General features: G+C 41.4%; 1 gene segment (V, D, J or C); it reads left to right on the forward strand.

Moving 5' to 3' along the window:
- The first annotated feature begins 20 nt into the window (after positions 1-20).
- On the forward strand, positions 21-27863 carry LOC308384733 (Ig kappa-b4 chain C region-like). The segment is given in 2 exons: positions 21-1222; positions 27396-27863.

Genomic DNA, 27863 nt, shown 5'->3' on the forward strand with positions numbered 1-27863 from the left:
AACTTAGACATTCACATTATTCACACTCTCATTACACATACATATAGGATCTTGGGGGTGGGCACAATCACGGAGTCCAAATCACCATCAGGGTGTATACCTCACCCCTGACGTCGTTGCCCACCTCTCAATTTTAAATACACTTAGTCATTGAGGGTTAGCAGGAGGGACTATGCGCTTACCTGCTGCTCCTTGGCAGGTAGCTCCATGCCCTCCTGGGTTTTAATTGCACCTTAGAACACATATGCATCAACACTACAATGAGCGGGTGGAGGGAGGTTTGGAGTCTTCTCCCACCCCCATTCTCTGCGGCCTGCTGGAGCGGGAGGGCTAGTAGGAGGAGTTGGCCGTCCGACTGCGGTCTGGGGTGTGGGGCCTCCCTGCTGCTGCGGAGTCGGGGCGGTCTGCCTCTCCCCACCGCAGGGAAAAGGGTAACACCACCTGGGTCTGGGTGCAATTCCCCCCTCCAGGGGCAAGGGTACCTAGACCCGGTTTGTAGAGTACGCTTGGGGAGTGTGATTGTGTGTACAGCGTCTCTTTATGTCTGTCTCCACGTTGGTTGAGTGTGGAGTGAGTGCATATGAGAGCATGAGGGTGGGAATGGATGTTTGTGTCTGTGTGTGCCTGTATGTCTGTGTCTATATGTCAGGTTGGGTATCAGACGCCACCTCTCTGGGGACACCTCAGGCCCTCCAAGGTTTGGAGGCCTATCTCCACCCACCACCACTTCCCCTGCCGGTGGCGGACTCCCTCAGGTGTCGGTGTGTTGGTGGTTCTTTGTGTCTGGGGGTGGGCGTCCGGGTGCACACCGGCTCACTCCTTGGCGGCCGCTTGTCGGGGCCTGGGGCCTGGGGCTCGCTCGGGCCCCTTTGGAGGTGGGGTGCCCCCGGCCTCTCGGCCTAGGGCTCGGTCACTCAGGCGCAGCTGGGGGCCGGCGGAGCTCACGGGCGCGTCACTGCAACTCCCCCTGACTTCTGCTCCGCGGCTGCTGGGCGAGCCCTCATCTGGGACTCTCCTCGGCTCTTACTGGAACAGTGGCGCGGCTGCCCCTCTGTTGGTCTTCCATGGTCTCTTGTGTTCTGGGGGCCTCTGGATGTCTGGAGTTTTGATCTCCTCCATACCCGCTTCACACCCTGGAGGACGGGGCTGTGGCCCCCCCACACTCCCTAGCAGATCATTACATGGACAAACCTTTGGAATGCAAGCATGCTGATCCACACAGGTATGCACACATGGGTATTCACAGACGCGGACTAAAGCTTTCTTGGCTGCTGCCTCAAAGCACACTGTGCGCTGTCTATCTTGCGTGCTGCACAATATCGTTTATTACTTAGTAAATACTGATATCTATGACTAGCTAGTTTATTGTGATGGTGCTTTGTTTTCTCTATTATTATGTTGCTCTTTGTTGTTTGCTGTCTCCTCTGTTTGTTTTTGTTTGTTTGTTTGTTTGTTTTTTTCTCCATACAGGTGACCCAGGAGTTTTTTTTTTTTTTCTCTCTCTTCCCCCCCCTTCTCACAGTCTCTTCTCCCCTTTGGTTTTCTTTCTTTCTCTCCCCCTCTCTCTCTCATTCATTCCCCCTGTCCTATTTATTAAAAAAAAAAAAAAAAATGACAAAGGATGAACTGAAGCTCTGCCATCACGTAATGTCGCATACTGCTGTTTCTGATGTCATTTAGCAAAAAAAAAAAAAAAAAAAAAAAAAAAAAAAAAAGAGATTAGACGTAGTTGACTGAAACTCGATTTAACTACAGAGGACACATGTTTGTCCAACTTGAAGGAACTGTCCAAGACAACACCCAGGTTCCTCACAGTGTCAGAAAGGGAGTCAGCAAAGGGCCCAAAAATACCAATTAGTTCAGCCCGAGAGAAGGGAGTATCAAAGATTACAATTTCAGTCTTCTTATCATTTAGAATGAGGGAATTGCTCAGTTGCCAGATTTTAACTTCATTCATACAATCGGAGAAATGTTGCAACGACAACATGACATCCTCAGCTAGTTCAAACTAGATTTGAATGTCATCCGCATAAAAGTGGAAATATTGTATTTATCAAAGATTCGGCCCAAGGGTAACAAGATAAAGAGAACAGCATGGGACCCAGCACAGACCCCTGGGGGACACCAGAGGTAACAGGGGCAATAGAGGAGGCGTAGGTACCCATGGTGACAGAAAAGGACCTGTGTGTATTTTTTTCATACACTTGATTAATGAAAACATTCTTGGCAAATGCTTTCGCTTTCGTCCGCCGTATGTATTTAAGTCGGTGTGTTTTCTGTATGTCTGTCATGGTCCTGAGTCTGACGACTCTGTGTTTTGTGTGTATTTATATTATTCTATGTTCTTTGTTTATTCTGTTATATCTTTTGTTAAGGTTTACCATTTGTTAGGGTTTTGTTCTGTGCCTGCCTGCTCCCACTTCTCCGTGTTGGTTAGCGCTTCAGGTTTGTTTTCTTAGTTTTTTCCAGTTTAGGTTTTGTTTAGTTTCCTCCACTCCTCTGCCGTTTCTGTTTGTACCTCCACCTTCTCTATAAAAACTCCCCTGCATCTCAGCTGCCTGCATCTTGGGTCCTCATTAAATTCCACACGGCTCATCCCACGAGCCCTGACAATGTCATTGTCAGGTCGTCTGTTATACCCACCACAATTGTCACCATTGTCACAGTTCTCATAGTTTTTCATAGTTTTCATTTTTGGTTCAGCCCTCAACCCAAATAAAGGCTCGTTTTTTGCTGAAACCTGCAACTCCTCTGTCATCATCTGCTTTTGGGTCCTGTATCAAAAAAGCACAGGCACACCCTGCCGTGACAGAACGATCTGACGCAAGATGGACCCAGTGGATGCTGTTCGTGAGGAGGGTGTCCCCGTCTCTGGAACCTGTGAGCATACATCTCTGGCACCTCGGATGTGTGGACAAAGCTTGTGGGAGTAAACACCATGGAGGTGATTCTTCACGGCAATCCCGAACTGCTGGAGATCCCGTCGGCTTCGGTGCTGATCTGCTATCTGGTCCGAGCCAAGGAGACGATCCAAGCCCGGGAGTTGCTGGATTACTCTGCCCACTGCGGCTGCAGCTGCCAGTGGACTGCACGCCTGCCGTTTCTGCTTCGTCTCCGCCAGCAGTCCCCGCGCTTGCTGGTTCGGCTTCGTCTCAGTTACGAATCCGTCGCCAGCAGCTCCACTATTCGTGACATTCAGCGTGCCTGACGCCTGCCAAGCCAATGCTATGCAGCTACGCAGAGTGTGTGTAGCCAAGCCACTGGGGGCTTTTCTGCCATGGCCTCACCGACGACACCGCTTTGTATGCAGTTCGCCACCACAGGCCTCCTGGTTGCCCCCAGAGTTACATCGGTATCAACTGTTAAGCTGTCGACCCCCACAACTATTTGATCATGGGCTATTGTGCTGCCGACCTCCGGGTCGTCCTCTGGAGTTTCATTGAAACTTCATTGATTATCATTCTTTTGATTTTTGGGCCATGTGCTTTTTGTATTGGATTGTCTTGGACTAAAGTGCTGTTAACATGTAAGCAGCACAGAATAAATAGTAAAGTCTGTTTTCCAAAAGACGCCTGCACATGTAAACAGGGCCTCAAAAGTGAAGGACATTTAAAAAATATTCAGAGGAAAGGTTCAATTTGTAAAACTTACTTTAGATTTTTAGAAAACTCACTCAGTTAAACACACTTTCAGTGATTCACAATGATGTACAATGCTGACCACAGCTCAGAATCATTCATCTCTGTTTTAACTTCACATTTGTATATGTTTTGTAGAATAACAGGACAACCTGTGACACTGGACAGACTTGAGTTTCATGCCCTGAACAGGTTTTGAGATGTAGTGTGTAATAACTGCTCCTTATTGTTTTTAACCTGTGTGTGGGAGTACACACAAAATAGTTTTTGATGCAGTTTGAAGTTTAGTGAATGTAGGTTAAAAGTACATTTTAATGTTTAGAGTAGTGCTGTTAGCGTTATTTTTGTTTAAATGACGTTGAAGCCACAACTGCATTAACACTACAAATCTCTCTTAGCGAGTTAACGCAGATCGCCCCGTGCGTTGGCTGCACGGCGTCAACGCATTAGCGCAGTTAGATCGTTAACGTGTTAGTGGCGTGCAGCCCCATGCACAGAGAAGGGCTGCAGCCACTGGGGAGCGCCATATTGCGACCTCCACAGTAACAGGAAGCACGTGACCTCCATGCTAACCGGAAACACGTGATCTCTACAGTAGGCCGAAATGCGTTCCTGCATGGATCATCGTCTGTGGAAACCTTGCAAGTGGATTGTAAAGGTTGGGACAGAGTCTGTCATGTATAAATTTGCCGTTAATAATTATATAATTCTAGGAATCATCTAGTTTGCTTACACTGATTATGTTGGCACTTTGTTAGCGTTACAACAACGGTCAGACCCCCGAGGTATCTAAACTTGCAATGTGTGTACTTTTGACACCTCTGGTTAGCTTTTAGTGGTCAGTTTCAAACGTATTAGATTTTTGCTTGTTATTGAACAAATTCACTTCACTACTTTTCTCTATCTGACATCAGTGCACATTGTTCCCTTTACTGCATATTGCACTTTATTTATGTCTCTCATTCCACCTGCATCAACATTGTAGCGTTTGTCACAAAGACAAACTTACATTCTGCTCCGTTTTTTATTGCCCAGATGTTAGTTAGCCTTTGCTAAATTGTCTGTTATATGTCAATAGATACGTATGTCACTAATAAAAGTGTCTGGTAAATTATGTTTTTGTAAAGAATTTTCTCCCAAATCTCTTACATGCTAACTGTAACGTGTTATTTCTGCTAAAACCTGAACTTAAATGTGTATATGGTGTTTATCTGTTTTTCTCTCTGTTTATTCTGCCTCCAAGCCAGAATTGCAGGGTTAGGGTTTTTTTGTCCTTGCTACATTTGGAGCGCTTAGGCCTAATAAAATATTGTTAAACCATCTGCTGTCTCTGCTCTGGGTTTCTGTGCCTGAGTTCATTTCAGTGCAGACCACTCGGTCCCGTGACAGTAACAGCATTGTTTATACTTCTTACTTCAAAGTAAAAAGCTTACAGTTGCTATTAACATTAATGTATTACCCTGTAATCAATAATATTTTTATACATTTTATGCATTAACCCTCTGGGCTCTATCCTGGCCATTTGTGGCCACTTCACTTTTCTTTTGACTGCTACACTGCAGTGGACCAAAAGAATGGTGCAGGTTTGATCTTAATGTGGTTATGGCGTTAACGTCATTTTAACAAGATTAACGCTGACAGCACTATTTTAGATTTTTTCAAACTCTAAAATACACAATATATCACAGCCATAACCTTTTGGTTACTGAGGACCAAAACTGGATAAAAACTCTAAAATAAATGCAAATTACATTTTTGGAAAATTGTTTTATTGTGTTTCATTCATTTTTATTTCATAATTATAATAATAATATGTCATGAAATTATGATTTAAAGAATTCATATTGGTGAGTTTGTTTGTTTCAGAGTCAGAGAGCCGTGTCTCTCTACAGTCAGAGGTTTTTGTACGGCGCCTCAATGAGTTTGTATCACTGTGGTACACGTTCGGTGGAGGAACCAGACTGGATGTTGGAAGTAAGTCAAACTTAAACCGCTTTTACTTTAACAGATTTCTTTCTTGTAATTATCTTGACTTTTCTGTTCAGTGTGCCAGAAAAAAACTCGGTAAAATATTTTTTCCATCAATTTTCATGAAGAAACAAAGTTAGCTTCAGAATAAATGTTAAAATGAATATTAACAAATGATATAAAACATCAGAGTGGACTTGAGGATATTTTACATATACATACATCTGGTTAAGTCTTGAGAGCTTTTAGTTTTAATCCAGTCTGTCAGAGTCAGAGAGCCGTGTCTCTCTACAGTCAGAGGTTTTTGTACGGCGCCTCAATGAGTTTGTATCACTGTGGTGGACTTTTGGTGGAGGAACCAGACTGGATGTTGGAAGTAAGTTAATTAAACTGTGTTTATTATTAAATATTGTATCATTTTATTTAATAATTATTTGTTAGGCTGCTTAGATGAGACAAAAGTATTTTTTTTATTGAAAATAATTTAGTTTTTGATGTTTGTCCTTTTTACTGGACTAATTCAGATGAGCTCTGCAAGTTTCTCTTGTTTAATCTACATTTCTGTCACAGTAAAATGTAGACAAGAGTAAACTTCATCATCTTATGCTTAGTTTGTAAATTTCATCCACATCAGCTGCTGTTTGGATGAGTTAAAGTTTGCTTTCTGATGTTTTTATCGTGTCAGATGTTTCAGATTTAGTTTGAAATCATGTGAGCTGTTAAATAACATTTCAAATCTGTATGAATGAGTAGCTGCTCTGTGCTTGTGTCCACTCATTTCTTCAGTCGTCCATGATTTAGACTTCTAATCATTTTAAAGCCAAACTTCTGCTGTAAATGTTTCCACATCTGCTTCTTTTATTTCCAGTGTAGTTTGAACATATTTCAGCTCAAACTGTGTGATGATTCTCTCTGTGCTGATATGCATGAGAGGTTTCTTAAAGGGAAGTGAAACAATGTGTGAGTGAATGACTGGTGGAGCAGAAAAAACACCTGACAGAAACTTCTTAAAGGAGAAATTCAAATTGTGGTTCCTGTCCTCTAAGCTGATTGGTGTTTCCTAGGTGATACCCGCCCCGCCCTGAAGGTGCTGGGTCCCTCCAGTGCAGAGCTGGAGCAGGGGAAGGCCACGCTCATGTGTGTGGCCAACAAGGGCTTCCCCTCAGACTGGAGTCTGTCCTGGAAGACGAGCGACAGCAGTGGCAGCAGCAGCATCAGAGGGGAGGAGAGCAGGACTCCTGGAGTGCTGCAGAATGACGGCCTCTACAGCTGGAGCAGCACCCTGACGCTCACTGCAGACCAGTGGGGGAAGGTGGGCTCTGTGACCTGTGAGGCCACCCAGGGCTCCCAGACTCCGATCTCAGAGATACTGAGGAGAGACCAGTGTTCCCAGTCCTGATGTCAATCACTGAGTCTTTGATGTTGATTTTCTTCTGTCTCTTTGTTTCTTTGTGTTTGCAGATTTAAAAAATAAACTCATTAAACAGTCATATTTCCATCTCATAATGACAACAATCAGAGCAACAATCTCCTCTAGTTTCATCCTTTTGTGTCTGTTGTAAAGCTGATATTTCAAACTCTTAAAAGAATAAAAATGCAACGAGGAAACATGTTCTTTGACTCTGTGAGTTTGATCGATGCACATTTAAAAAAGAGAGATTTTGTAACATTTATTAAACCAGACCAAAATAAAAATGTCTACAGACACACCAAGTGTAATGTGTAGTCAACATGGTTAAATATATTCTTATACACACATTTAGTGTTTTCTATAAGATGTTGAGGTCCAACCATAGATTGTCTGTGTGCTCTTCATATTTTCTAGTCTCAAAGCTGTTTCTTGACCTGCATTTTATTCGGACAATATAGATAAAAAATATCCTAATAATTGAAATTAAAGAGCAGGCTGTCATCTGTATGTTTAAACAGAGTCTATTTAAATGAAGATTTACTGAAGTTTGATTAATGAACTATATGTCAGTGAAACTCTGATGAAGCAACAGAGCAGAGAAGAGTCTAGAAGCTGGTGGTGGCAGAGATGAAGCAGGTGGAGACTTAGTTGAGGATAATTGTCCAGGATGAGGTGGAGATCAGGAGTCTGAGAGTTAAAGCACTCCTGTCCAGAAACAGGTGTGAACAAAGTGCGTGTTCAGGATTATCAATTAATCTAGTGATGTTTTCTAAGTGCTATGTATTGTATTTGGTCGTCTCTTAATTTGTAGCAATATACTCAATGTATATGCTTGTGTGTGTGTCCTCAGTGAACTGTATCAGTCTCTGCAGTAGCTGCATTTGAGTCCTTTCCTGCCTGCTCAGCAGTTTCATGACACCACTTGTTCTTTGACATAAATCATATAAAGTGTCCTTCAAGTCCTTCAGACTTTAAGACAGCTGAACATCTGTGCGTGAATTTGGATCAATGTGTTAGAGTTGAAAGAGTCAAAATTTGGTAAATAAAGCTTGAGAGAAACAACGACACTGTCATATTAGACTCTGTCATTATTTATTCACCAAGGGCTAATGGACTTACAACTCTTCAGTTTAATTTGAAACACGGCATGGAATAATTTACTTGATAGAAATGTGAAATGTTTGACCCATAACAGAGACACCATTAGTGAGGAGCTGCAGCAGGGGAAGGCTACAGTCATGTGTGCGGCCAACAAGGGCTTCCCCTCAGACTGGAGGCTGTCCTGGAAGGTGGATGGAAGAAGCAGCATCAGCTGGGAGGAGAGCAGGAGCCCCGGGGCGCTGCAGAATGACGGCCACTACAGCTGGAGCAGCACCCTGAGGCTCCCTGCAGACCAGTGTTGGGGAGTAACAGAATACATGTACCGCCGTTACGTATTTAAAATACAAAATATGAGTAACTGTATTCCGTTACAGTTACCGTTTAAAAGGTGACATTCAGAATACAGTTACTTTGTTGGAATAAAGGGTTTACACGTCAGTCTTTTCCTGTTTCATATGTTAGGCTGTGCCCTCTCTATTTTTGGTGATTCCAGGCAGGTGGAAACAGAAACAAAACACACATCAAGAGGCTGTAATTTCTGTGTCTCAATCTCACAGCCCATTTCACCTCTACTTGTGGCCCGCATAATGACGTGAAGAAATATTTATAAAAAAGACGATTACATGGTAATCATAAATATTTGTGTTTCTGTAGAACTTACAGCAGGATGAATAAGTCATTGGTCTTTTGGGTTTGAGAAAGTTGATTCGAGCTTTCATAATCCAAAGATAAAATATTTAATTGATTGCTTTCAATCATTGCTCGTATCGATATTCTCTGTTTTACAGATAATTAATTGTAGCAATAAAATTCTATTTATAGGATAAATAACTTCTTGCTTAAAAATAAAAATAATAAAAACATTCACAAAATGATCATATTAACATTTCTAACATGTATTTATAAAAAAAAATATAAAACTATTTTATACAGATAAAATAATGTGTGTTTCTGAGCAGCTGTCAGTTCAGATGATCTTTTTTCTCAGTTCCTCTCCAGCTGTGTGAGGTTTTTGTACAGCGTTGTATCACTGTGTGAACGGGCGGCTGTTACAGTGCTGACAGTAATAAACTCCTGCATCTTCAGCCTGAACTCTGCTGATAGTCAGAGTGAAGTCAGTCTCAGATCCACTTCCACTGAAACGATCAGAAACTCCAGACTGACGGTTTGTAGCAGAATAAATCAAGAGTTTGGGAGATTCTGAGTCACTGTTACTGAGTCATTGTTTTTTTTTTTTTTTTTTTTTTGCCTGTCCCATTTGGTTCTTTAGCCATCAGAATTGTTGTCTGAAGACCAACAAGGATACCCAATGGATTTACTTTGCCAAATGGATCATCGTGGCATTGCCGTATTGGTCCATTTGGTCGATCTTTGTTTTTATTATTTATTATATTTTATTTTCAGATGTTACAGACGGGACAGACATCAGTGAGGGATAGGAAAGGGAGAAAGAAAGAGGAAGGAAAGGAAAAACAGAAGGGGAGAGGGACAGTGAGAAAGGGGGGGAGAAAAAAAATAAAAATCTCCTGGATCACCTGTTGAGAGAAGAATAGAAGACAAGCAAAAAAACAAAAAAAACAAAGCAACATACTAAACACAACACCATCGCATTAATCTAGCTAAGTGTAAACAGCAGTAAATACTAAATATTCAATGTTGTTGTGCAGCACGCAGGACAGATGTGCTTCGAAGTAGCAGCCAAGAAAGGTGTAATTTAAGTCTACGAGCAGTGAACACCCGTGTGCATACCTGTGTGGATCAGCGTGCTTGTATTCCAAAGGTTTCTCCATGTAACGATCTGCTAGGGAGTGTGGGGGGGCCACAGCCCCGTCCTCCAGGGTATGAAGCAGGTATGGAGGAGATCAAAACTCCAGACATCCAGAGGCCCCCAGAACACAAGAGACCATGGAAAACCAACAGAGGGGCAGCCGCGCCACTGTCCCAGCAAGAGCTGAGGAGAGTCCCAGAAGAGGGTTCACTCAGCAGCCGCGGAGCAGAAGCCAGGGGGAGTTGCAGTGACGTGCCCGTGAGCTCCGCCGGCAGCCAGCTGTGCCTGAGTGACCGAGCCCCAGGCCGAGAGGCCGGGGGCACCCCACCTCCAAAGTGGTCCGAGCGAGCCCCAGGTTCCAGGCCCCGATAAGCGGCCGCCAAGGAGTGAGCCGGTGTGTACCTGGACGCCCACCCCCAGACATATTAAAAAAAACAAAACAATAAAAATTGTTCCATTTCATAAATACCAAAATCATAACAAATGCCTCTACATTCATCCCTTTGTGTGTATGATCTGTTCTAAAAAGAATAAAATTAGTAAACATGGTCTTTGAGTACTCGAGTTTAACAAATACACCTTAAAATAGAAACATTTAATAAGCCCAACCAAAATAAAAAAACAAGAGTTATATAATTTGAAAAGATTGACTATATTGTTATTTCCACATTTAATATATTTTTTAAAGAAATAGGAGCCAAGTTGATGGTATATATTTCCTCTTCATAATTTGTAGTCTTGATACAGTTATTTCACCTGTTTTTTATTACACACACACTCACACAGATGACATGACATCTTATATGTCACCTCCACTTAAGTACGTCATGAGCTGTGTGCAGGCAGGATTGGTGGACCCAATGTGCAGATAAACAGAGGCAAAAACATGAACTCAAAACAGCTTTAATGCTGAACTTGAATGTAGGCAGGCAGAGAGAACACAACTCAGACCAAAGTAAACACAGGGCTTAAATACACAGAGGGAGCAATCAGGGAATGGGAGACAGGAGGGAAACACAGCTGGGACAAATCAGGGCAAACCAGACACATTAACATGAGACACAGACTTTCAAAGTAAAACAGGAAACATAACACAGAGACACAGACTTGACAAGGGGATACAGCTGACAGATGAGGCACAGCAACTAGGGAACACAGAGACAGAAACCAGAAGACTAGAAATGATAAATAATGGCAAAATCAAAGTTCATCAATAATGTAAAACTCAAAACTCTCGCAAAACAGTCTGCATTGGTCTCATTTTATCAGAAGCTTAATATTTGGTGTTATTTTCTATAAACCAGAGATATAGTAGTCATACATTTTTTTAATGGTTTATACCATAATTCATTGAACATTACTGTAGTGTCTTTACCTAAAATATAAAAATCTTAAAGTAACTGTTGTTCTGATTTGATGTGATAAAATTGAACATAAAAATATTTAAAATCAAATAACTGCAAATTGTTTAATTGAAGCTATTATTAAATGATGAAATAGTTTATGTCTCTGAGAAGCTGCTTATTCAGATTTTCTTCTTCTCGGTTCCTCTCCAGCTGAGGGAGGTTTTTGTACAGTGTTGTTTCACTGTGTGAGTGGGTAGTTGTGATGCTGCTGACAGTGATAAACTCCTGTATCTTCAACCTGAACTCCACTGATGGTCAGAGTGAAGTCAGCTCCAGACTGACGGGAGGTAACATCATGAATCAGCAGTTTAGGAGCTTCCCCAGATTTCTTTTATATACTGTGTGTTCATGTTGGTACAGTAGGGTTACTAGTAGTAGGTCACTCATGTTTTGTCTTGCTGTCTTTGGAATTTCCATTAGAAAGACTGTCTTTCATTTTGTCGAGATTCACTCATTCATGGAAATTGTAAAAGGGTTTAAAATATTGAAATCATTTGGTGGTTGCTTTAAAGAACATGGAGGATATGGTAAAGTGTGTGTGTGTGTGTGTGTGTGTGTGTGTGTGTGTGTGTGTGTGTGTGTGTGTGTGTGTGTGTGTGTGTGTGTGAGGGAGGTTTTTGTACGACTGTTTTTCACTGTGTGAACACATACTGACTGCTGATGTAGTGATAACTCTGACAGTAATAAACTGCTGCATCTTCAGCCTGGACTCCACTGATGGTCAGAGTGAAGTCAGAGTTTGATCCACTGCCTGTAAAACGAGCTGGAATCCCTGATTCTCGAGTGCTAGCACCATAAATGAGCATTTTAGGAACTCCTCCATTTTTCTGTTGGTACCAGGCTAAACGGTTGGAGTACCGGACATCCTGACTGGTCGTACACTTGATGCTCACAGTTGCTCCCACAGCAGAGCTCACTGCTCCAGGCTGAGTCACTGTGATCTGTCCTCTGGACTCTGAGGACACAGAGACAAAAACATAAAGCAGCTTCATGGTTTTGTGGGCTTCATTTCAGAGGGACAGATGTTGATAGAGGAGAGGAGTTTGATTCTCTGGACTTTACCTGTGAAGCAGCAGCAGAGGAGAGTCCAGATGAGGACGCAGATCAAAGTCATGTTTTTGATGAGGAGGATTTCTGTGGCTTCTGTTGTGATGAAGGACAGCTGTCAGTCATCCAGTGTTCAACTCTCAGGACTATAAACTCTCCCAGAGCACTGGAGCATGGTGCTGCTGATGCAAAGTGCCGCTCTATGCAAATGAACTGACTCCAGCAGGACTACATAATTAGTCTTTGCAATGTGAATTCACAGGTTTTCAACATGTTTTGAGATGTAATTGGGTTGGTATATTATTCTATTTATTACTTTATCCAGGACCTTTAAGGCAAGGCAAGGCAAGTTTATTTGTATAGCACAATTCAACAACAAGGTGATTCAAAGTGCTTTACAGAGACATTAGAAACAAAAACAAATAAAAAGCATGATTTAAAATTGATTAAAACAAGCAAATAAACTAACTAACTAATTAACAAACAAACAAACAAAACAGTATATAAAATCAAAACAGATAAAATCAGTAGTTAAATGTAAGTTTTGAAATTTAAGCTTAAAGTGTGGATTTGGTGCTTTATTCAAATGCAGCTGAGAACAGGTGAGTCTTCAACCTGGATTTAAATAAACTGAGTGTTTCAGCTGATCTGAGGCTTTCTGGGAGTTTGTTCCAGATATAAGGAGCATAAAAACTGAATGCAGCTTCTCCGTGTCTGGTTCTGACTCTGGGAACTGATAAAAGACCGGATCCAGATGACCTGAGGGATCTGGAAGGTTCATACTGGGTCAGGAGGTCACTGATGTATTTTGGTCCTAAACCATTCAGAGCTTTATAGACCAGCATCAGAACTTTAAAGTCTATCCTCTGACGGACAGGCAGCCAGTGTAAAGACCTCAGAGCTGGACTGATGTGGTCCACTTTTTTGGTCTTAGTGAGGACTCGAGCAGCAGAGTTCTGAATGAGCTCTGCCTTCTCCTGATACACAATCTGGTAATGTGGATTAAAAGCAGAATTAAACATTCATTCAGCTACTGCTATAAAAGTGATCAATGACACCATTGAGGCAATGAACCTTTTGGTGTGACTTTTTTCCTAGACTGACTCCAACACAGACTTGGACCAGGCTCATAATGCTGTTTAATAATGGATCAATCAAATTAACATACCACTGAATAAAGGTCTCAAAGTCAGTTTTCTAAAATCTGGAATGTATTTGAACAGACTGCCACAAGGATACGTCTTTGTTTTTTAAAGCCATTTCATGGACAGATAAGACCTGTTAATTAAACAGATGATTGATTGATTTTAAGTAAAATAATTGCATGTATTGTTAATTAATTACTATCCATATGAGGTCCAAAGAGATCATCACCACAGGAAATAACAAAATAAACATAAGAGCAGAAACTTTAGGACTGTCCGAATCAACCACCTGGTTCATTCGTAAAAGGAATAAATGCATTGGACAGCACGATACTAAAAAGGCCTGAAAAACCACAGAAGAAAACTAAAACTGATAATAACAGAATGCTTAGTTAAGAAAAAAAAACATTCCCTTGGAAAACTTGGATGCAGTTCGCCTTGGTCGCTCAGCACTCAGTGACGCTGACACTGCTTTGCACCTAACAGCTTAAAGGCCAGGGTCCTCAGTTTCCCCTTGGGACCTGGACCTTGTCCTTGGCGCCCTCCATTTGAGCCCCTGGAAAGTGCTGAGTTGAAGTGGCTATCGCTTAAGACTGCCTTCTTTCTGGCCCTAACTTCCACCAGATGAATTAGTGAGCTGGAGGCGCTGTCGGTCCACAGTGACTGTTGTAGGTGGCTGCCAGATGGGAAGGGGGTGGTCCTCCGGCCCAACCCTGCCTTCTTGAAGAAAGCCCTCTCGGACTTCCACCTCTCTCATTCAGTTGAGCTGCACTCAGCTCCCACTGAAGGTTTGGACTAAGAGGCTGCTGGCTCTGTGGCCTGCCCGAGCTGTGGCACTGTATGTTGCATGTACCCACTCGATTCGGACAATGGACCAGCTGTTAGTTTCATTCCATCCCGGGATTCTGGGAAGCCCCCAGTCCAAGTCATCAGCTGTGTCAGCCTGACTGTACTGAGAGCTGGGATTAACACTGCTGTGGACTTTGTATGTTGAAACCGTTTATGACCCTTTTTTCACTTGTCATTGAAGTCACTGTCTCTGCTAGAGGAAGTCCTGTGATTGAGTCCTGCTTTTCTGCCCAGTGTCAAACCTTAACACAAACACAACTACAGCCAAGAAAGATTTGAAGACAAAGGAGGAAACAGAGAAGACCTTAAATAGCTCCGTGATTTTGTCATATTCAGAACTCTGCTGCTCGAGTCCTCACTAAGACCAAAAAAGTGGACCACATCAGTCCAGCTCTGAGGTCTTTACACTGGCTGCCTGTCCGTCAGAGGATAGACTTTAAAGTTCTGATGCTGGTCTATAAAGCTCTGAATGGTTTAGGACCAAAATACATCAATGACCTCCTGACCCAGTATGAACCTTCCAGATCCCTCAGGTCATCTGGATCTGGTCTTTTATCAGTTCCCAGAGTCAGAACCAGACACGGAGAAGCTGCATTCAGCTTTTATGCTCCTTATATCTGGAACAAACTCCCAGAAAGCCTCAGATCAGCTGAAACACTCAGTTTATTTAAATCCAGGTTGAAGACTCACCTATTCTCAGCTGCATTTGAATAAAGCACCAAATCCACACTTAAGCTTAAATTTCAAAACTTACATTTAACTACTGATTTTATCTACTGTTCTGATTTTATCTGTTTTGATTTTATATACTGTTTTGTTTGTTTATTAATTAGTTTGTTTGTTTGCTTGTTTTAATCAATTTTAAATCATGCTTTTTATTTGTTTTTGTTTCTAATGTCTCTGTAAAGCACTTTGAATCACCTTGTTGTTGAATTGTGCTATACAAATAAACTTGCCTTGCCTTTTATTACATTTAAATGTTTGATAATAAATATTAGTTTATGTCTAATGCTAAAGGAGATTTTTTAAACCCTATTGCTCCTTTGCGTCAAATGAGTTCTTGTGAAACACGAACAGACACAATCAGTATCTTTAAATGAAGCTGTTATCAGAGGTGTTTCAGTAGCTATGTGATCACAGTCATGTATTTATGAAATGACAGTGGGGCAGATCAAGTATAAATGTTCACTATTTGCTGATGATGTATTTTTTCAATCATAAAATTACTAACTGAATTCCAGCTTTATTCAACTGAATAAAATCTCATGATGTTATCATCATGGACATAAAAGAACATGTACCTAGTTTAAAGGTGCTGTTGGATTTGAAGGTAAAATCCACAGACTGAACTTGTGGCCTTCACGTTTCTACCCCTCTTATGATCGAAAATCATGTGGGTCATATGTGTGTGTGTTTATTTGGGTGACTCTGTCATGGTCCTGGGTCATGTGACCCAGTATTCTGAGTTTCTTGATGTTTTTTTATTCCTTTCAGTCTAGTTTCATTTCAGTTTATCGAGTTACATTCTGTCATGCCTGGGTTACAGTTTTAATTCATGATTTTTCAAGCTCCCCATTTGTCTCATCCCTGTGTGAAGTTTTCTGTGTTAAGTCTTCGTGTGTTTATCTGTCATGTTTCATGTCCAAGTTTTCTTTGTTTGTCTACTTCCAGTCATGTCTGGGTCTCGTTATGTTTCCCGTTTTATTTTGAAGGATCCTTGTGTTTTTTGTTTATTGTATTTAGCTTCACGTCCCCTGTCCTGTCATTATGTTAATTGCTGTCAGCTGTTTTCCCATGTGATTCCGCTTCCCCTGATCATTCCTTATGTGTACTTAATCCGTGTGTTTCTGCTCAGTCGGTGTCAGATGGTCTGTTAACCTCACCACAGTATTCATGGGTTTACCTCATTGTTTCGCTGTGTGTCCTAGTTTACTCAGTGTTCATCATTTTGTTGTAATTCTTTCACTGAGTGTCACAGCCTTCTGTTAACACAGTGTTCATCGTCTCCTTAGTTTCCCTAGTTTGATGTTTTTTCTTCTGCAATAAAGGCTCGCTTTATTTTTGAAACTACGTTTTGTCTCCACCGTGTCTGCATCTGGGTCTACCTCATTCTTCACACCGGCGCACCCCGCCGTGACAGACTCTTCCCATCAGAGGATGTATGTGTGGGTGTTTCTCTCTCGTCCCTCACAGGTGCCTGCTGAGTGGTTGGGTTGACTGACCCCAGTTCCCAAACTGTGTACAGAAATCTGTACATTACAGAGAGTGCAAGCATGCACATTTTTTGTTTTCGTCAGCCAAAAAGTTTACTGATCTTTGAGAAAATTATGTAACTTTAATAACTATATGTTCTAACTAGGGACCGAAAGTGCTTAAAATCTCAGAGAAGCGGTGTAGGTGAGGTAGAAAGTCATTAGGATTACATGTTACATATCACACATTGACTCACTTTGTCTGAGATAAGTGTGTGTGTGTGTGTGTGTGTGTGTGTGTGTGTGTGTGTGTGTGTGTGTGTGTGTGTGTGTCCTCAGTGAACTGTATCAGTCTCTGCAGCTCAGACTCTAGAGCAGTGTAGACCTGTTCTCTAGAGTGATGAGTCTTCTGCTCTGGATAACTGTGTTTGTCATGTAATTGATTGCACTTTTAGTTTCCCCGCCTCAGGCAGCAGAAACCCAAGAAAGAAGAGGAAGAGGAGGCACCATCATGGAAGGACAGGCCCCTGCACAGCATGGCTGTGTCCCAATTCAGGGTCTGCACGCTTGAAGTACGCGCACTGCGCGTACTACGTACGGTGCGTACTATAAGTACGAGAAGTGCGGAAGTGAGAGGCTTGTGAAATGGGACGGTATACGCTTCATCACGCTGTTCAGGTTGCCTAGCAACCATGATACTAACCGCGAGACACGTTACATACAGCATTGTTTGACAGAAATGAAGGAGAAAAATGTTTTGTTAGTCATTCATTTTTGTCATGACATCACTTTGATTAGTTGAGTATCTGAGGCTGAGACCACAGGACTGTAAAACATGATTGTTGGGCTTCATTTCTGTGCTGAACAGTCATGTAAGATTAGTTAGTAAATAACAATTAGTTAATGTTGTTCATGAGACTAAAGTCATCTCACTGTGGTAATGTAAATATAATATGGCCAATATTATAGTATTGCCAGATTATTATGATATATAAAACACCCAGCACGCCCCTGCGGGCAGTTTATCCTTCAAGCTCGGGTCCTCTACCAGAGGCCTGGGGGCTTGAGGGTCCTGCGCAGTATCTTAGCTGTTCCCAGGACTGCGCTCTTCTGGACAGAGATCTCCAATGTTATTCCCGGGATCTGCTGGAGCCACTCGCCTAGCTTGGGAGTCACCGCACCTAGTGCTCCGATTACCACGGGGACCACCGTTACCTTCACCCTCCACATCCTCTCGATCTCTTCTCTGAGCCCTTGGTATTTCTCCAGCTTCTCGTGTTCCTTCTTCCTGATATTGCTGTCATTCGGAACCGCTACATCGATCACTACGGCCGTCTTCTTCTGTTTGTCATATCGGCTAAGATGAACAGGTACATGGGTCAATACATGAGCGGGACACAGAAAGGAATTGGCAAGAATACCAGAGGCGCAAAACACCAGCTATTGGTAGACAGAACAGTCAGCCGAGACTGCAAGACCAGACTGACCAACCTGTGCACTGCCTGGATTGATTACAAGAAGGCCTATGACTCAATGCCCCACAGCTGGATACTGGAATGCCTAGAATTGTACAAGATCAATGGGACCCTAAGAGCCTTCATCAGGAACTCAATGGGGATGTGGCGTACAACAGTAGAGGCCAACTCCAAGCCCATAGCACAAGTCACCATCAAGTGCGGGATCTACCAAGGAGATGCTCTGTCCCCACTTCTGTTCTGCATAGGCCTGAACCCTCTCAGTGAGCTCATTACCAAGACTGGCTACGGATACCGACTACGGAACGGAGCAGTTGTCAGCCACCTCCTGTACATGCATGACATCAAGCTGTATGCCAAGAGTGAACGAGACATCGATTCACTGATCCACACTACCAGGCTATACAGCAATGACATTGGAATGTCGTTCGGACTGGAGAAGTGTAGTCGGATGGTAACAAAGAGAGGGAAGGTAGTCAGAACTGAGGGGATTGAACTACCAGAAGGCAACATTGCAGACATAGGGGACAGTTACAAGTACCTGGGGATCCCGCAGGCAAATGGGAACCATGAAGAGGCCGCTAGAAAGGCTGCAACCACCAAGTACCTGCAGAGGGTCAGGCAAGTCCTGAGGAGTCAGCTGAATGGTAAGAACAAGATCCGGGCCATCAACACGTACGCCCTGCCCGTGATCAGGTACCCTGCTGGGGTAATAGGCTGGCCAAAGGAGGAGATAGAAGCCACTGACATAAAGACAAGAAAGCTCCTTACCATGCATGGAGGGTTTCACCCCAAATCCAGCACCCTGAGGCTGTACGCTAAGCGGAAGGAAGGGGGCCGGGGACTGGTGAGTGTCAGCACCACAGTCCAGGATGAGACAATGAACATCCAAGAATACATTGGGAAGATGGCCCCAACTGACCGAGTGCTCAGTGAATACCTCAGGCAGCAGAAACCCAAGAAAGAGGAGGGAGACGAGGAACCATCATGGAAGGACAGGCCCCTGCACGGTATGTACCACCGGCAGAGAGAGGAGGTGGCTGATATCCAGAAATCCTACCAGTGGCTGAACAAAGCTGGACTGAAAGACAGCACAGAGGCACTAATCATGGCAGCACAAGAACAAGCTCTGAGTACAAGATCCATAGAGGCTGGGGTCTATCACACCAGGCAAGACCCCAGGTGCAGGCTGTGTAAAGATGCCCCAGAGACAATCCAGCACATAACAGCAGGGTGCAAGATGCTAGCAGGCAAGGCATACATGGAACGCCATAACCAAGTGGCCGGCATAGTGTACAGGAACATCTGTGCCGAGTATAACCTGGAAGTCTCGAGGTCAAAATGGGAGATGCCCCCAAGGGTGGTGGAGAATGACCGAGCTAAGATCCTGTGGGACTTCCAGATACAGACGGACAAAATGGTGGTGGCTAACCAACCGGACATAGTGGTGGTAGACAAACAGAAGAAGACGGCCGTAGTGATCGATGTAGCGGTTCCGAATGACAGCAATATCAGGAAGAAGGAACACGAGAAGCTGGAGAAATACCAAGGGCTCAGAGAAGAGCTCGAGAGGATGTGGAGGGTGAAGGTAACGGTGGTCCCCGTGGTAATCGGAGCACTAGGTGCGGTGACTCCCAAGCTAGGCGAGTGGCTCCAGCAGATCCCGGGAATAACATCGGAGATCTCTGTCCGGAAGAGCGCAGTCCTGGGAACAGCTAAGATACTGCGCAGGACCCTCAAGCCCCCAGGCCTCTGGTAGAGGACCCGAGCTTGAAGGATAAACCCCTCGCAGGGGCGTGCTGGGTGTTTTTTTTTTTTGTTTTTTTTTTATATATATATATAGTGGGTGTATATAGTGTATATACATATATCACTGACTTTCAGCTTGTTGTGTTTGTGGATATATGACTGGCTTTAATTATTAAACATTTGCACATAAATAATTGACGTCATATTCAGTACTTTTGACAGTTCACTCTTTGGCCGCTCCATCTTATTAGGGAAATTCCACATACATAAATGTAAATTTCAAAACTCAACCCCATCATTTAATTTGTTTTTGATTGAAATTGAATATTACTTAAACTCTCTTAAATTAACTTCCAATAAAAAAGGTTTATCATTGATTGAAGTTCATTCAGAAATGTTTAACGAATGAGCTGTCACAACTTTCAAGTACAAAGTTGTTATGAAGTCTGTCACAATCCCCCCCCCTTTTTTTCTTTTTTCTCCTTTATTTATTTATCCTTCTTATTTCATTGTACTATATATTATTACTCTTATTTGCCTTGTATGTCTACTGTACAAACCGAACTGGAATGACTGACTGTTCGCTTTATAAGTTCAATAAAGTTTGGGGGAAAAAAAGAAAAAACGTCTTCGGCCGCTCCCTTCTGCCGTATTTTGCTGCAAAATTCTCCACACCCACCGCCGCGCTATGAATTGTGGGATATATGGGACCATGAAGCGTGCACCGTGTCACTATCCGATCCGTACCGGAAACCTGATCGGTACCCCGCATGCGCGAAAGGTGTCTACTTCCGGTCGAAGCATTTTACGATAGTTACAGGTCAGAGTATCTGTTAAGATGTTAAGAATAACAAGTATCTCTTAAAATGTTTCCGATAATGAAACATTTAATATAATGTAGACAAAAACAAAAAAAATAAAAAGATAGTGACAGATCGGGACTCCTGATCCTTACTGCGCATGTGCAAAGTCGGACCGTACAAATCGGGTCTACCCGATCCGTACCGCGCATGTGCAAGGGTTTTCTTCTTCTTCTGTTCGTTTAATGGCAGTGTACTCCCCAGTGTACGAGGATACCGCCACCTGCTGACTGAGCGAATGAACCCTATTGTAAACTGAATTAGCGTCATTACAAATGTGTGTTAAATTTGATTTAGTGATAATCGAGTGTGTTTATGCTTGTCTGTGTGGAGAGGATTGTTTGAAAAGTGATGATAATGTCCGCTATCACTGTCAATTGCCAGTAAACACTTCAACTGGCTGCTGAATCTTTGCGTGACATATTTTAAAGTCTTTATTATTAACTCTGTCATTAGGCACCATTCTTCTTATTTTACGGCGCTGTTGTTCAATCGGGGGACGCTCTCTGTTGAGGAGAAAAGCAAAAATTTGTTGCGGATACGAATTATCCATTGTTTAAATGTCCCGGTAGTCGAAAAGGAGGTAGAGCTGTTGAGAAATGCTAGGAGCTAACTGGGCGCTAACGGTGTCATTCAAATATATTGAATGTCGCAATGTTGACAAAGAGAGGAAGTGACGTAAGATTTGCGCATGCGGGGTACCGATCGGGTTTCCGGTACGGATCGGGTAGTGACACACCGGACCACGCTTGATATTTGGGGAAATCGACGGCGCATTTGGAGTATGCATTTTTTTTTTTTTTTTTTTTTTTTTTTTTAAATACTTTAATTAAATTTATGCACATATTACAATCTCTCGTTGGGAGACAACATTTGTGCAACAACATCTTGAAAAGGTTGAATAAGAAATCAAACGAAAAAAAAACAAAACAAACAAAAAAAACAAAACAAAACAAAACAAAAAAAAACCACATATATACATATACATAAATATATGAAGGCCATTTTTATGACATATAACAGTTTCCTTTCTGCGAACACTTTAACATACATGTGGCTTACTTAGTACACCAAAAACACAATCATTAAAAGGATAGAGATTGAGTCCCATTGTCGCATATCAAAGCAGCCTCTTTACATGAATCCCTCAGTAATTCTAAAGATGACAAAAAAGATTTTAATTCAATTTTCAATACAGTTAGGGAAGGTCTTTTACTTTTCCATTTGCATTTGTGTATGTGGTATTTGCCCATAATTATCACCACCTTGTGTAGCATGGACAGTTCCTTAGATGGATCACCATTATTATATAAAACTTGTGTTAGAGTCAGTGGGGTCATCCCATCTATTCTTATACTCAACCAGTCTACTAGATCTTGCCAAAAGTCAGTTGTTACTGAGCAGGAAAAAAACAAATGATCAATACTTTCCGCATTTTGTGAACAAAATCCACATGGCTCTACCTCAAACCCAAACCTTTTTTTAAGCATTTCAGCTGCTGGGTAATATCCATTAATTATTTTAAATTGCATTTCTTTGACTTTGGGGGGGATAGGCCATTTTAAAAAGTGCGTATATTTGTTCGTTATTTTAATATTACTCCCTTTTAGTTTTGTGTTACTGTTAAAGTCGTGAAATAATTTGTTTTTAAATATCTTGTTCATGGTTTTATTATTACAGTTTTTATCCGTCAAAGGAATCTGGTTTAGATGTAAAGAAGGTAGACTAATTTGTGCCTTAGAGTAATACAAATAACCTTGAATCAAACTCAACAGAGGTAAGGGGATTGCCTTACAAACCTTGTCATATTCTCTAAGGGAACACTGAATGTTAAACTTCGTATTAAAAACACCCACTGAGAGAAACTGACCCCTTTCATCAAGTAAGTCTGTTATAAAGATTATGTTTTTTTCAAACCACTCTTTAATAAACAATGACTTCTTATTAATTGTAATTGTTCTGTTATTCCACAAGGTGGAGCAATGTGGTGAAAAGTTATGGGCAAACACCATCTTCCAATAAGACAAGACCTGCTTATGATATTCTGACAGTTTCACAGGCAACTTCAATATATCAAAATCACATTTCAGGAGAAAATCCAACCCTCCCACCTTTTTGAAAATATTTTTTGGGATATGGAACCATATGGAGTCAGGTTTCAAGAGGAAGGCTTTTATCCAGTTTATTTTAAATACTCCAACCATTGATTGAAAATCAATTGACTTTATACCACCTTTAGCGTAATCTTTGACAAGTAGTGATTTTTTAATGTAATGTGTTTTATTGCGCCAAATGAATTGATAGATTATAGAGTTAATCTTTTTAATGCTTTTCGGGGTAATGTATAGTGAGTATGCTGGATAAACCATCTTTGAGACGCCCTCTGATTTGGATAATAGATTGCGTCCAAAAATTGTAATATCTCTCGTCAACCAATGATTTAGTGTTTTGGACATGCCATCAATTTTGTCTTTTAGGTTTTTTGATTCTCTAGTGTTGATGTCTTTGTCTAAATAGATGCCTAGATACTTAACTTCATTTTTCACTGGAATCGTCCTCATGCTATTTTCCAAACAATCATAAAGTGGCAAAAGTTCACACTTCTTTAGGTTCAGACACAAGCCTGAAGCTTTAGAAAAAATTGAAATGACATTCAATGCTTTCTCGAGTATTGATTTATCCTTTAAAAATATTACTGTGTCATCTGCAAACTGACTTATTTTCAGTTCAATATCAAAAATGTTTATTCCTTCGATGTCTGAATAGTTCACAATGAGGTAAGCCATTAATTGAGTGCAAAGAATAAATAATTTTGGAGAAATTGGGCAACCCTGTCGAATTCCACAGAATATGTCTATCCTAGATGTTATGCCTGGATTGAGTGAAACATAACTATAAATTTGCTTGTAGAACAGTTTGATCACTTTGCAAAATTTGTTTCCAAATCCAAAAAGTTCTAAAGATCTAAATAAAAAATTATGGTCTATTGAATCAAATGCTTTAAAAAAGTCAATAAATAGTATTAAACTTTCTGAATTAATAAAGGATCGATAGTCAATCATATCTAATATTAATCTTATGTTATTATGAATCTGCCTTCCTTTAATAAACGCTGATTGGCACTCATCAATCAATTTGGTTAAGACGCTTTTAAGCCTATTTGCATATACTAAGGCTAATAATTTGTAGTCGTTACATAAAAGTGTTATGGGTCTCCAATTGTCTAGCATTTGTAAATCTTTGTTTGGTTTGGGTAATAAGGTTATTAATCCTGTTTTCATTGTTGGGGATAGTTCTTCATTTTTTAAACAATCCAAAAAGCCATTAAATAACAAATCTTTAATGTCTTGCCAAAAGGTTTTATAAAATTCAATCGTTAAACCATCAATTCCAGGCGATTTTCCATTTTTCATTTGTTTTAGAGCTGTATCTAATTCGGATATTTTCAAATCTTCTTCTAACCATGTTTTATCATCCTCTTCCAATTTTTTAACCTGATCTTTAATCATATCAAAAAAGATATCTGCATTTTCTTTTTCAGTTCTTGATTTATACAGATTACTATAGAACATGTTAATTTCCTCACTTATTTTGTTTGGTTCCTCAATTATAGTACCATCCTTACTCAATTTAGTTATTTTTTTCTTTGTTTGTCTACGCTTCTCTAGACTATAGAAATAAGATGAATTTTTTTCTCCATGTTCAATCCACTTGGCTCTAGACCTTACATATGCTCCTTTAGCTTTAATCAAGTACACCTCATCTAGCTTATTTTGTAAAGATTGTAAGCGTTCTGACTCTTCCGCAGTCATACAGGGTTTACCACATAATAAATGAATTTGTTCAATTAGATTTTTCTGTTCACATACGCGTAGGGCAGACACTTTCTTTCCCGTTTCTATAGCTAATTGTTTCACATTATATTTAAACCATTCCCATTTACTGACATTAGTCATGCTCATATTGTTAATTTCTGATTTAAGTTCTTTAACTTGTTTACAGAAGTCTTCGTTTTGTAATAAACTATTGTTAAATTTCCATATGTTGTCAGATCTTTGTTGTTTACGTAGAGATAATAAGAGACTTATCAGACAATGATCAGTAAGTGGGGTTGACTGGGTCTCACATTTCGTAACATATGATGATACTGTTTGGGAGACAAGCCAATAATCTAATCTTGAACATACGTTTTTATTTGATGGACTAAACCAAGTATATTTCTTCGTATTTGGGTTTGTCATCCTCCAATAATCGATCATATTGGTTGTCGTACAAAAGTCACAAATAATGCTATCGTGTTCTGGTTGATTTCCTCTTTGTGGTTGTCTGTCAAGCCATGAGTTAGGAGCCAGGTTAAAATCGCCTCCAGTTATCACCTGGGTAGAACCATATGTAGTACTCCACTTTGCAATTAATTTACTTAAGTTAGACATCATATTTCTATTTAGCGACCTGTTATTGTATCCATACACGTTAATAAGAATAATTTTCTGTTCACAGACTTCTACCAACACCATGATCCAATGCCCCATTCCGTCGCTTTTATGATCAATAACTCTCCCTGCAAATTTGTTGAATAAGATCATAACTCCTGCTGAGTGAGTAGTACCATGTGAATAAAGAATACTATCTCCCCATTGATGTTTCCAAAATGTTTCCTCTTCCTTACCAGAATGTGTTTCTTGTAAAAACAAAATGTTTGCCTTAATTTCCTTGCAGAATAAGAACATGGCCTTACGTTTGACATTGTTTTTTAAGCCTCGAACATTTAAGGAACTTAATAGAACAGCCATCTATAAGATAAAGAAAAAACAAAAACAAAAAACGCAAGAACAAAATACAAAACAAGAACAGTAACGGCTTCCTTGGCACTTACTAGAAGAAAAAAAAAGTGCTTGAAGCAGGAATAAGCCTAGTGTCCTACCTATGTAATCATAACAGTACTCCGACCCTATCACAGTACTACCCCTTTATATATGCGGCAATTTTAGCTCTGGATAGCCCACGTTTAACTACGGCTTTGCTTTTTGACCCTCTCCTATTTTTTATTTGTGTATTTTTAACAGATATGTATATATAAACATATATATACACACACACATACCCACATTTTATGGTTAACTTGTAGTGACTTCTTCAAGTGCATCTCACAGATCGATCCTTTTACCGTCTATTATTGCATAACCCTCCTTTAGGAATGCTCTTTTGCCGTTGTTTCGAGCTTCCTGCACCTTGGGCCACAGCTTGATCCGAGCTTCACGGTCTTCTTTGGAGAAGTCTTCTTTAAATTTTATGTTCAGTTCTTTGCAGACCCTGGCCTCTTTGGATTTCCTCCATACTTCATCCCTTGCCGTCCTCATGCTGAACTGTATGATGATTGGTCTTGGCACCTTGTTGCTCACTGCATTGTCTTTCTTCCCCAGTCGGTGTACTGTATCAACCATGAGCTGCAGTTTTTCCACTGATACAGGAACCACTCTTGTTAGAATGCCGATCACTGTTTCACGTGTATTCTCGTTGTCCTTCTCTGTCAGACCCAAAATTCTGAGGTCCCATCTTCTGCGGTAACGTGCACTCTCCCGACAGCTCTCCTTTAATTCTTTGTTTTCCTTCATCAGCGACTCCACCTTCGTCGTCAGCTTGTCAATTTCCTCTCTGTTTTTTTGGGTCGCCTGTGTATTTACTTCAATGCGTTGTTCGAAGGCTTCCAACTTCTTTTCAAGAGAATCAAACCTTTCCTCGCATCTCTTTGTGAAGCCAAGTAAAACTTCATATACATTCTCGATGCTCACCTGCTTCTCAGTTATTTTGCTTTTCATTTTTTTGGGATTGGGACTTGGTAACGGAGTGTGGTCACCTATGGGTCTTCCGATCTCTTTCTGAAGTTCCATCTCTTCTATATCTTCATCCTCACATGCTTCCCGCATAGCAGCAAGGTTGTAATCATGGTCGGAGAGGCTACCTGTTAGCTTGGGGTTAGCCATTTTTATCGCTCTAAGTTTATCTTTGTGTCTGCCTGAAGGTCTGTCAAAGTAACTTCCAGGGGGTTTCGCTTGCGTTCTACTTCCTTTGGAGTAACAGTTTGTCAGTAAAGTATTTTACAGGACATCAAAATCACGTTTCTTAATCAGACCCGCAGATTGTACAACCGCTTATTCCGCCATCTTTCTCTCCCTCGTATGCATTTGAAGTACACTTCGAATTGGGACAGCCGCGTGGCGGTGACGTAACCGCACTTGAAATGCGTACTTCAAGCGTGCAGACCCTGAATTGGGACATAGCTGTTGAGGAGCTAATTTAGCCATTTAAATCAGCTGTGTTGGTTCAAGGACACATCTAAAACCTGCAGGGACACCGGCCCTCGAGGCCTGGAGTTGCCCACCCCTGCTCTAAAAGCATGCTGACCACTTTGGGCTCAGTTTATGAGATTTAATTTGTAATTAAGTTATTTTTATTTTTCCCAAATATACCAAAAATAAGTTTGTTTGTTTTTTTCCATTTTTATATACAAAATTGTTTAATTTTTGAGTTATGATAAAATTCTGAAAATGTATTTTTCTGATTACTTTAATTGTAATTGTAGAACTAAGAAATAGTTCACAAAGAAGTCAAAGAAACACTTTAATATTTTTATCTTTGGTACTGAAACTCGTCTGTTGCCATGGTTCAGCAGTGAAGCCTTTCAGTTACCATGGTTACCAAGCTCAGAGAGGGAAGTGAAACATCTGGAGATCAGTTTCACCCAAACTCCCAGTTTCTCTAACATCTCTCTCTCTCTCTCTGCAGTGGGTCGAGTCCCCCCCTCCCTGACCGTGCTGGCGCCCTCTAGTGAGGAGCTGCAGCAGGGGAAGGCTACAGTCATGTGTGTGGCCAACAAGGGCTTCCCCTCAGACTGGAGGCTGTCCTGGAAGGTGGATGGCAGTGGCAGCATCAGCTGGGAGGAGAGCAGGAGCCCCGGGGCGCTGCAGAATGACGGCCACTACAGCTGGAGCAGCACCCTGAGGCTCCCTGCAGACCAGTGGGAGAAGGTGGGCTCTGTGACCTGTGAGGCCACCCAGGGCTCCCACACTCCACTCTCAGAGACTCTGATGACAGACCAGTGTTCCCAGTCCTGAGCTGACTCACTGGGACTCTGATACTGGCTTTAGTCTGCAGCTTCTCTCAGTCTGCTCCCTCTGTGTCTGTATTGCTTTGATAGTTTTCATGTTTTCATGCTTGTGGCACTGTTGATGGTTTTAATACTTCAAATAAAAA

Source organism: Rhamphochromis sp. 'chilingali', assembly GCF_963969265.1.
Source record: "Rhamphochromis sp. 'chilingali' genome assembly, chromosome: 17".
NCBI lineage: Eukaryota > Metazoa > Chordata > Actinopteri > Cichliformes > Cichlidae > Rhamphochromis > Rhamphochromis sp. 'chilingali'.